Raw genomic sequence first — 12,651 nt, 5'->3', positions numbered from 1 at the left:
AATTTTGGAAACAGGTTTATCCAATCTAGGCCCTGCAAAGGCCACAAATAATTGGTCTGTTTTCCTGAATGATTTAGTCCTGTCCAAATAACAATGAAGCTGCCGGTGTACATCAAGGGTGTGCAAAAGGTACTCCCCTCTGTTAGAATGGCTTGGGAAGAAAACTGGCAGGTCAATATATTGGTTAATGGAAAAGCCAGAAATGACCTTGGGCAAGAAAGAAGGGTCAGTATGAAAGGGACACCCTATCCGTGTGGAAGATCAAGTAAAGACTCTTGACACTCAAGGCCTGCAGCTCAGATACTCTTCTTGCTGAGGTGTGTACTACTAGAAGTATGATTTTCCATGACAAAAACTTCAAATCACATGAATCAAAGGGCTCGAAGGGAGAACCTGTGAGAGACTGAAGCACCAGAGTCAAGTCCCAGGGTTCTAAGGGAGGCATGACCGGAGGTTTAACATGTAATACTCCCTTCAAAAAGGTCTTGCATAGGCGGTATGACATAATTGAATAATTATTAAGACCATTATGAAAATTGGCGATAGTTGCTAAATGTACAGTGATCGTTGAAGCTGAGGCTCCTGCATGCAGGAGAGTAGTCAGGTATTGCAGAATCTTTTGAATAGGCATAGAGAAAGGGTCTAAGTTCTGGTCTTTGGCCCAAATAGAGAACCTAGTCCATTTACTAGAATAAACCTTTCTAGTGGAAGGTTTGTGTGAGGCCAGAAGAATTTCACGAACAGGAGATGGGATGTCAGGCAGCCTGGCAATCATTGGAAGTGGAGGAACCAAGCTGTGAGCTTGAGACTGTGCAGGTTTGGATGAGTCAGTCCCTGAGGATGAGATAGCAGGTCCTGGGAATGATCCAGGATCCACGGGCTGTAAATCAGATGAGGCCATAGAAATGGGAACCAGATCTGACGTGGCCAATAGGGAGCAATGAGGATCACTTTGCTTTTCAACCTCTGAGCTTTCTGGAGAAATTTTGGAATGAGGGGACAGGGTCTATATTATATCAGTGAATGCTTAAAAAAGTGAACACTGATTGATCAACCTTATGTAAGCAAAAGCTTACAATCTCGAACTGTCAGATCAGCGATTTTTTTCCTAGGGAAAAAAATTGCTGATCCAAAACACATACACACAACACAAGCACACCAAACAAACAGAAATCCACACACATACACCTAAAATCTGACACCTAACCCTACACTAAACTATGCACACACCACTAACTATCCACTTACCTTAACCCAAACCCTAACCCTTAGGTCCGTCACTATCGCACACTCACCTCACCTGCTCCCTAACCCTAACTCACCTAAATCCGCCCTAACCCTCATGTCCACACAATCGCATGCATACCTAACCCGAGCCCTAACCCTAACTCACCTAACCCACCCTAACACTCACATCCACACAATTGCACACTTACCTAAATCCGACCCGTAACTTTCCACCACAGCACTGAAAATACCGAAGCAACAGAAACGGACAACCAAATTCTTTCCCTAGTAAAAAATTTGAGTTTCTGCTGCTTCGATATTTTTAACTTTCACTAAAATAAAGATCAATCAGCATTCACTTGTTTAAGCATTCACTGATCTAATATAGACCCGAGTGGAAATGGGGGAAAGGCATACAAAAGACCCAAGGGCCAATCGTGAGTTAGAGCGTCCCTCGGTGATTCCCCCTGAGGGGGATCAAGGCAAAATAGCTTCTGCATTTGTAGTTTAGAGGGGAAGCAAACAGGTCTCAGCAAGGCTTGCCCCGATGTTGGAAGATCCGATCTGCTATTACAGGGTTGAGAGACCACTTGTGAGGCATCAGGATGTTCCTGCTCAGATTGTACGCAATAAGGTTGGAAGTCCTGGGAATATGCATTGCTATAAGAAAGCAATTGGAAGCTATCACCCAGTGCCAAATCCTCATGGCTTCCCAAAACTGGGGGTAAGATCTGGTTCTGCCTTGCTTGTTGATATACCAGATGACTGACATGTTGTCTGACTGAATTGCAATGGTCCCCGAGGGTAGGGAAGCATGGAACACTTGCAACACTAAGAGAACTGCCCTCAGTTCCAGGACATTTCTGTGCAAGTTGGCCTCGATGGGGGTCCAGGTGCCTTGGACAGTCTTTCCCTGGAAATGCCCCCCCCCACCCTATCAGTGAAGTGTCCGTGGTCACCGTGGCCGTGGGTTGGGGAAGACAGAATGGTCGACACCAAAGATTCGTTTGTGGCTTCATCCACCATAGCATTTCTTTCTTGCAACAGTTTGTAAGGTGTATCATGTGGTTGAGTGGGTGGATTAACAATGAACATTGTGCGGAAAGGAGCCACAGCAGGATTCTCATGTGCAGTCTCGCCAGTGGTACTATTGTAATGGCAGCTGCCATGGAGCCCAAGAGTTGCAGTACAAAATGTGCTGGTAGATATGTGTGAGGAAGAAGGTCTTGGATTTAGAGTCTTATTTTCAAAAGCCTGTGAGGGGGGAGAGAAGCTTAACAGGATGTTGTGTCGAAGACCGCTCCAATAAATTTCAGTGTCTTCGTTGGGGATATCTGAGATTTGTCTTTGTTGATTATAATCCCCAAGTGGAGAGCGAGACCTTGAGTGTAAGAGAGGCTGTGGACTAGGAGATTCCTGGTCAGAGAGGTAAGGAGCCAGTCATCTAGATGGGGAAACCCCTGGAATCCTTGTAGTCGAAGATGAGCTACCACAACTGCCATACATTTGATGAACACTCAGGGGGCTGTCAAGAGACTGAATGGCAGTGCCCTGAACTGGTAGTGATTGGCTCCCAGCCAGAAGCGGAGAAACCTCCGGGAACGGTGATCCATCTTTATGTGGTAGTACACATCCTGGAGGTCTATAGAGCACATCCAATTGTCCCTCCCTAGGAAGGGAAGAATAAACTGTACTGTGACCATCAGAATTTTTGAGGTTTGATAAATTTGTTCAGTAGGCTGAGATCCAGGATTGGTCTCCAGTCCCCTGTCTTTTTTGGCACTAAAAAGAACCTCGAGTAAAACCCAGATCCTGTCTGGTCTGGTGGGACTGATTGGATGACACTTTTTCTTAGCAGCTTTTCTATTTCTAAGGCTGCTAATTCCCTCTGATTAGGTGGTACGTTGTGGATTCATTTGATGGGTCTGGTAGTTAAATCAAATGGTATTTGGTAGCCTCTGGATATTATTCTCTGCACCCAAACATCTGTAGTAATAAGATGCCAGGCTGGTAGATGCAGAGAAAAATGACCCCCGACTGCTTCCAGAGGAAAGCAATCAGGGCGCTGCTCAGGATCGCTGGTAGGTCTGCTGGAGAAAGAATCCCTGGCACCCTGGTTACGCAGACCCCTCTACCCAGAAAGGGGCATTGTCCATATGAGTTGCCTCCTCTGCCCCAGGAGGATTGTTCACCACGAGTGTCACAAAAGGATCCTTGGGATGTTTTTCAACCGCATCTTTCCTCCCTTCTGGTTCCTGGAACAGGACCTCTGGGGGTTGGAAAAGCATATGCCCACAGCAGACAAGGTCTTTCCGTCTTTCTCCCTACAAGCAAGTGTGTCTCATACCTTGGGTCCAAAAAGTGAAGATTCATCGACAGATACATTGACGAAGGAAGATTTAAAGGGGTCTGCGAAGTCATACAACCGCATCCAAGCATTACATCTCATGATAACACCAGATGCAGCAGCTCGAGCTGCCCCCTCGGTAATGTGAGATATCAAATGCATCGAGGAGTTTGAGATGGATTCAAAGGTAGCTAGCTGCAAGGTGACAGTGTCACGCACCTCATCAGGTAGTACCCCCACCAAAGAGGAAGACATTTCAGAAATTAGGTCTCTTTGGAGGTGAGTAAAGTATGCCAGATATTTCAATGACGAATGGCGAATGTCGCTGAAGCATAGGTCTGCTTCCCTAGTCTGTCCATGGTCTGGGATTCCCTGTTTGGAGGATGGACAGTGGAACTATCTTCTGCCAGTTCCCTCTTGGTGGCCGCCACCATGACCATAGAATCAACTGTCAACTGCTTGGACCAGTGGGGCTTGTCTTCAGGTGTAGATAACATTTTGTCTGGCCTCTGGGGGACAGGTTCTACATTGTCTGGGGCTTTCCAGGCATGCTACACAATTAGTTTAACAAGGTTATCTGCTGGTGGGGTCACCCAGGAAGTAGATGGCCAGGCACAGAAGGCCTGCAGGAACACTGATTCCTCAGAAGAACGGTTAGAGGACTTCCATTCCCCCTGCTGTTTGAGGATTTTGAGAATGTCTCTGAATGAAATGTCATCTGGGGGAGAATGTGTCTTCTATGATAGATTCCTCCAGGGAATCAAGATGCTACCTCTTGCACCATTTCTTCTGGGGTGGCTCTCCAGTAGGATCTTCTGAGGAGGACTCCAGAGAAGGGGTTCCCTTCAAAGGGGGTTCTTGTGACTCCCGTGCCCGGGGACCCAACATAGTTGGTTGGGAGAGGTGCATTCTAGGGGAGGTTTCTGATACTGATGTCATTGATGCTGACTGTAAGCCTTCGGAATGAAGGACCCTTTCCATCACCTGTACAGCAGGCCCACTCGATGAGGGATGGGAGCCCGCAACCGGGAGGGACAACCTCAGAATGGGGTCACACCCCACCCCAAAGAGCCCACCTCCAGTTGAAGGGGTTCTGAGATAACTGGAAGCCATCAGAACCATGAACATAGATGGTGCCAGCAAGAAAATAGGTGCTGGACTAGGTACCAAGGTACGGATGGTCCAAACACTGTTCCAAGAAAGCATCATCTCCATCGGAGCTGATGCAGCAAGGGTGGTAGGTGCTGACAGGGGAAACACTGCTTTCAGAGCTGAGACAGTATGTACCAAAGCGGTCATTGGTACTGAGATCAGGGTGTATGCTGGAAGAGGATAAACAGGGGAAGATGCGGTAAAAGATTCCGAGCCAGGAGGGACAGAAGGTCTAGCTGGAATGAGCAATCCCCTAGCTTCCAGAAGTTGGTCCACAACCCGCACTAGGTCTAGTTCAGAAAAACTCCTAGTGGATCTAAAGGAGGCTGCTGAAGGGGAATCAGGTCTTTCTAGAAAGGGCTAAACCTCCTTCCCAAAAAAGGGTAATAAGTTGGAGAATATCTTGTCCTTGGCAGGTATTTGAGTTTTGGAGCCAATGGAGCCAAAGAAACTGTCGGCACCATGGCCGGGGATGGTGCCGAGGCATGTATAGTCATCAGAGCCCATGGAGGCACCGTGGTCGAGGATGGTGCCGAGGCATGTACAGTCATCAGAGCCGATGTGGGAACCAAGGATGGCACCAAAGTCAGTGGCGCCGTGGTTGGAACCAAAATAGGAGTGAATATCATGGTCGGCACCAAAGGACAGGACACAGAGTCTTTTGCCAAAGAAGTATGCACCAAGGGTGCCAGTGAAGCACAGAGCTGACTCAGTTCCATAAATGACAAAGATGCAGGAACCGAGTGACTCCATTTTTCCTTATATTTTTTGGTCTTAGGAGGGGGTGAGACCTCTGACCCAGATAGAGCCTCTGAGAAAGGTGTCTTGAGTAAACCTTTTAAAATAAGTTTATTCTTACATTCTGCTAGTGTCCATTTACTAAAACTAGCACAAATGTCACAGTCAGCTTTAATATGATCCACGCCCAAACAGTAGACATAACGGACATGTGTATCTGAGTTAGGCATCTTACGTCCACACTTGTCACGCTGTTAAATCCCAACTTAGCTTTGTCTGACATGATAAGGTAACAATGCTATCCTATAGAAAAAATAAGGGAGAAAATACCAGTGATGTTATTTTAAAGAATACCACTAGTAAAAAGGGAAGGCCTGTTAAAGACAGGAGAGAGGTACAGTACCAAAAAAGGTAAAAAAATAAATTACCAAGGAAAAGGGTAGGAAACAGGCTTAGGTTATAGCCGACAGTGAGAAAAGGCTAACTTGACTAAAAATTTAGTAATTTTAAAGATAAACTCATAAAGTTAACAATTGTCTACTTAGGTTTGAGAGGGATGGCTAACACGTCTGACTAGGAACGTAGCAAACGAGATCTGGAGTAACTAGGAGAGGGGCATTGTGGGTAGGTTCTTAGCTAAGAGTTTTTGGCTTCTGCGAGCAGGGAAACGGCCATATCGGTTCCGAGGACGGAACCAAGGTCCTATCTGTAATGAATAAACAATGATTTACATCATCAGATTAGGTATTGTTCACTGTTCTAGAACATGGTTAGGAGGTATGCTTCTTTCCTCCCCTTCTGTGTGATAGAGTGGGACAGAGTTAATTTACCACATATATTTATCTGTGCACTGTTGACTGTTTTGACCATAGTGATACATTTTAGTACATGGCTGCAGAAAATCTTTGTATAAAATTAATTTTAGTTTATTATTCCAGCCCTTTGATCTAATGTTTGGAATAATGAATGTTTGTAATGCCAGCACAAGCAATTGTATAGTCATATGATCACAAATTCCAGCATTATTTAGTGGGTGGTCACGGTACAGTGGGGACTGGAAATTGCCCTTTTCTCCACTGTTGTGAGATCTCAGTGTTGGTATATATAAATAGCAGATTGTAGGGAGATAAAGCCCCCCTCCCCATATGGGGGTGCGGGGAGCTTGCCCACCTACAAAATACATGATTTTTTGTTTGGTTTTATTTTAGTATTTTGACTTTTGATCTTTTTAGATTGCTCGACTTAGGTTTCATTTTGAGAGTTTGACTATCGTTAGAACCATGTTATGCCATGCTTCAGTTGTATTTTGTGCCCAAGGAAGGTTTGCTGACATCAAAGCATAAATATGTCAGAATATCTATGAAAACACTGGAGGTCACCATACGGTATGGACTACCTCTCACAATGTCTGTGAATAAAATTAAACACATAAGTCAGGAATGAACATGTGTACCTTACCAAACAATAAGGTACTGATAGGAGACATGAAATATCTGCCGAGGTGATAAGAGGGTCAACGTTGCTAATGTACTGTATACTGATGCATGTTGTTACTAGTGTTAGAATTGCACTATAAAATGCTGTTTGTCTTGACAGTCTTAGTTTTTCTCATATAAATTTGGTAGAAGTGTAAACAGCAATCTATGGGTTATGATGTGGGAACTCCATTCTTCAATTCTTATGACACAGCAAGTTGACAATCCAGAATGACATGTTGTGAATAGAGTATACGGCTGATGCCATCTGCAGTGAGCTGTACTGGATGGAATGCAGGTTTGCTGAGCTACGTTGCTTATCGGTGTGAACACTAATAATTTAAGCAGTCTGATGTGTTGCCACTGTAGCTTATGTTGTTGTGTCTTTCGGCTTTTCCCGGTTAGGGGTCGCCACAGTGAAGCTCTGGTCCACTAATGATTGGTAGTTGATTTTTACGTGCCGAGTTACCAGCCCTGACGCACAACATTCAACGAAGGTACGCCCATTCACGCATGTCTCCACGCAGAAGACGCTCTAGCTGAGAATCAAACCAGACAGCGTCTTACTGTGAGGCGACAACGCTACCGCAACACCACCACCGCAGATTATGTATGGTATATAATTGCAGGTAGTCAGTGGGAACTCTCTGGAATCTTGCATCCATGGCTCATGGGGTCATGCACCTGGGATTACTAGGCTGTCAGTTGTAACACCGATGCATAGTTTAAAGCTAGCCTTATTTATTTTCTTGTGCAGGTATATTGTTTAAGTTTTTTTCTGTGTTTCTGCTGTTCACTTTCCTGTTACAATTGTGGGCTTGTAATGTGAAATGTCACCTTCATTCTACTATTTGTTGTGCTACTTTTTTATTTGGCAGTTCCATGATAAATTCTGGTGGTTCTTTTTAAGTGCGTTCTTAAATTGTTTTGGCTGGTGCTTTCTCTGTGCACATTGTTTCCTCTTATTTAATAGACTGAACTGCTTTATAAATTGTGGGTTTGCTTACAGCTGGTGGATGGTTCTGTCATGCTGTTTTGACCTCCTCGTTTTCTCTATACCTAAATTTCCCTTTAATTTCAGTTGACAGCACCTGCACTTTTTTTTTGTATAGCAGAATTGTTCCACTATGACCTGTATTGTTCCTCTTATTCTAGGATACTTGTGTTTTGCCTGTCCAATATTCCAGGAACTAACTTGGACAGTATCTGCAAATGCTCAGCTGTGATCAGCGTGCTACCCCAGTAAACAAATGTAAAATAAAATAAAATAAAAATATGTGCAATACCACAATCATGTGCATTGATTTGCATTGTTATTTTTGCCTGGGTGTAATAAGAGTCAGCATGGAGCTAAGAATATTTTTATACTTGTATCGTTTGCATTGCATCATATTTTTATGATTGATGTGACAGGAACCTTTACTGTACTTTGTTATGTTTTATCAGGAGATGATTTGTCTTTGAACAGGATTCTGTCGTCTAATGTGTACTTGCACATTATGTTTCTGAACTGACATAACATCAACAGCAGAAAATACTTATTTTAAATTTTAAATAAAGTGTTTCTGGTTTACTGAAGTATCATGACCTTGGAATTATAATATGAAAGCAGAAGAGGATATGAGTATTAAAGTCTGGCATATAGGGATGCTGGGGGACTTGGACCCCTGCAAAACTCCTTAACTGTTTTTGCAGCATTTTTAAGTGTCACCTTAAAGCAGTCATATTTTTTAGCCAGATGTATATTCAGAATGAGGTGATTCACACTTTTTTGCTTGAATAGCCCATATCCAGCAGGCAAATGCACAATATATCTGTAAATGACATATCATAAAGTAACATTTTAACACTGTAGTTCAAAGCCAAGGCCAGAGTGATGGCTAATGTCCTATGAAAGGAAGGGGGATATTTAATATAAGGTACCAGCCAAGACAAATGTATCAATAAATGTCTTTATTTACTTTCTGTTGAACAGGTTAGTCCCTTTAATAATACGTCCTGTTTGCAGAGAAAATGAAAGGTGGCATTTTTCCAGAGTGGGGGGGTGACAGAAAAAACACGTAACTGCCCCTTTTTTGATCAGTGACATGGTCTGGCAATGACTGACTGTATAATCTATACTTCTATAAAACAAAATATGCAAATCCCTGCTTATGCAGCTGTAAATCAACAAAGCAAATTGGTACATGCAATAAATATGATAATATGGAAAGTACAAAAACCTTTGTAGAGAAGATATGTCAGTTATGGACTGAATTTAAACTGCATAGGTATATGGATGACTGCAACTCAAGAATAACATTATTTCAACAATTTCCAAAAGGACTTTAAAAAGAGAGCTACGAGAGAACTAATACCATGAGAACAGTTAAAACAGGTCACGAGTATAAAAAAATACACGTATGACTAAAACGTCATGTGCATCCAGTACGCTATGAGGAGGATAACAAAAACACCGCCTCTCTTAGAAACTGCATTACCCTTTCATCCCTTAAATCTTCGGTTTTAAAATACTTAGCTGACTGCGCTACACACTGTTGTTTTGACACAGGATAAAAGGGTTGCTATATGTACAACTTTGACTCAAACTTTAATGTTTACTGCTCAAACCCTAATGTTTACTAGGACAGCAATGTGGATAATGTACCCTTACAATACATTGGATAAAGTGTAACATATATGAATACTCACAACTTTCCTCTTATTGTATGTCTGTGTATTAAGTATGAAAATTGTAATACAACTTTTTTCGCATGGTTTTAAGTGTGCCAGATGCAAACATGTATTCAAAGTTATATGTAGCATTTGTCTGCCTTTCACTTGGAACATGGATGAAACAGGGTCTTCAGATCAATCCACGCTACTTGGATAACCAAGAAACAAACGCACAAACAAACAATAAACAAACAAATGCATGGTTTTACAAAGTACAGTCTTTCCCCAGATCCAGACGTATTCAAAGTTATATGTATCATTTGTCTGCCTTTCACTTGGATCATGGGTGAAACAGGGTCTTCAGATCAATCCATGCTATTTGGTTAACCAAGAAACAAACACACAAACAAACAATAAACAAAAACAAAAGCATGGTTTTACAAAGTACCCTCTTTCAAATTCCAGGGAAATATATGAAAAGTGTGCCGAGGAGGACAGAAAAGGTTTATTTCCAGACAATACTCTTACCCCAGAAAAGGAAAAAAGTAGTCCTGTGATACAAAGAAAGCCTAAGTAGGGAAAACAAATAGCCAAAGGACATTATCTTCAACTGTGGTAAGCTTTTATGAGGAACACAGTGTGAAAGCTACTGTTCTTCTGTTTGAAGATTAGGCTTCCATTTATAGAGGAGCAAAGAACCAATGGTACACCTAGACAGACAGCATGTTTAAGATGCCAGTTATTATAATTTGCTTACTACTATACTAAAATGGACATTAGAATCTAAGCCAGACTCTAGCATTTTTGTTTAAGTAGATCTCTAGGAAACATCTAAAAATGTATATCCAAAGTGGTGAGGCCAGCCTTCCTGGGGAGGCTTGGGACTGTCTCAAAGTAGGCCTAAGCAAGCCTGAAGAATCTTACATAGTTAAAACATTAAGTATTTTGTATTATATTTATGTAATATCATGCTAAAGCTAGTGCAAAAGATAATCTATGTGTGGTTGTGTGTATGATTGCAAATTAATAGCAAAAAGTATTAATCCAGATATTCGTTGTTCCATATGGTCGTACATCGGGGGTAGTCACATTTGTACAATGCAGCACATGCTTTTTATTTTTAATAAAAAGCCCAAAGTATTTTTATTATCTCTAGGGAAAACTGAATGACTTTTCTATGGTTTGGGAGAGTTGAACTGCCTTAATGTCTAAGAAATAATTTAATCTCTGATCTAGAAAATATGAACATATCATATAATGTCTGAACCCACACTAAAAGCAGATTCCACAATAACATTAATTGAATTTGTCGATTCTTAGATAAACAAAACCTATACTGTCCAAGGCAACTCATCTAGGAGGACAGACTGATATTGTTATATATGGATTAAAGGACTGCTGCAATTATAAATGGAAAACTGTATATTTCAAAACCAAAAACTGTAGTTTCCTGCACCAAAGTCTCTCCACCAATGAAGCACAAAACAAGTCCTAAAAATAGTAGTAGGAGACACCAAGGCAAGTAAAAATGTAGAAACATTTATTAAAATAAATAAAAGTACACAATAAGCGCTTTCAAGCAAACATGTCCTTCTTCAGATAGTACTCAGCAGTTAAAAACAAACATTTAAATAATAAGACAACCAATAAAAACCTAGTAATTTACCTTCCTTTTTCTTAACAAAGTTTTAAAGGAACAGCTGTATTCAAACCAGGGCTCCTATCAGCCCCTAGTTTAATTATCCATTTTGTTTCATTGCATTCAGTTTCATTAGACACCTCACCTCCTCTAACACTTTTGTGAATCACCTGTAAAACCATAAACTTAAAATAATGACCTTCATGTTCCCCTATGTGCTGTGCTAATGCATTATGTGTATCATGATGTCTAATGTCAAACAAATGTCCAAATATTCTGTTCTTAAGCATACAATAGGTTTTGCCAACATAAAATGAGTCACATAATTGGCACATAGCTATATATACAACATTCTTGCTCCTGCAATCAGCATACTCCTTCAAAAAATATGCCTGACCTGTTCTAGGGTGTATTAAAAAATTGTCCCTATAAATATAATCACAGGCCTTGCAATGATAGCACGGGAAAGTTTCCAAGCGCCCTGTTTTCAAAGTCTTACAAGACATATCCCTGGGTTCCCGACATAGCATCTCCTTCAAATTCTTATTCCTTCTAAAGGCAAATCTGGGTCTATCCCCCACAATGTCAGCTATCCTTTGATCTGTGTGCAATACTTTCTAATTTTGTCTAATAATATCACAGATCCCTCCCACATCACTGCCATAAGTAAGTACTAACTGTCCTTGTCTAAATGTTTCATTCTCATTATCTGAGACGCTATCTGTGGTCACCCTGCTGTACCAAGGTTTAGCCACTTTATTCTGATTAGTTTTTACAATGTTAATAGATGCCTCAATCTGTTGTTTTTTATATCCCCTCCTTTCAAAATTCTCTAACAAAACATCCATCTCATGTTCAAAACGTTCTGTCCCTGTACAGTCGCAAAACCCTATTCGCCTAACCTTTAATATATTGTAGAAGGTGTGCCTAGGATGCATACTGTCAAATGACAGTAAGCTGTTCCTCCAACATTCCTTCCTAGAGAGCATTGTCTCAATTTTTCTATCTACAGTCTTCTGTAGACATACATCCAAATAATCTATCTCAGATGCCAAATAGCACAAAGAAAATCTAAAGAACTCAATCTACAGACCAGTATTGCTTATATGAAGCTCCTCATAGACTATTTTACACCTGAGGAGCGTGAATTGGTTAACACCATTGATTCTTTAGAAAAAGAAATTGAGCTTCGTTTTAAGGAAGAGCACCATGTTGATAGTTTCAGTGATCTGGTCTGTGCTGTTTCATTGTGCAGGGTGACCACAGATAGCGTCTCAGATAATGAGAATGAAACATTTAGACAAGGACAGTTAGTACTTACTTATGGCAGTGATGTGGGAGGGATCTGTGATATTATTAGACAAAATTGGAAAGTATTGCACAAGGATCAAAAGATAGCTGACATTGTGGGGGATAGT

Source organism: Protopterus annectens, chromosome 17.part0, assembly GCF_019279795.1.
Source record: "Protopterus annectens isolate FY-2018-M chromosome 17.part0, PAN1.0, whole genome shotgun sequence".
NCBI classification, from domain to species: domain Eukaryota; kingdom Metazoa; phylum Chordata; order Ceratodontiformes; family Protopteridae; genus Protopterus; species Protopterus annectens.
This window is presented reverse-complemented; position numbering follows the sequence as displayed.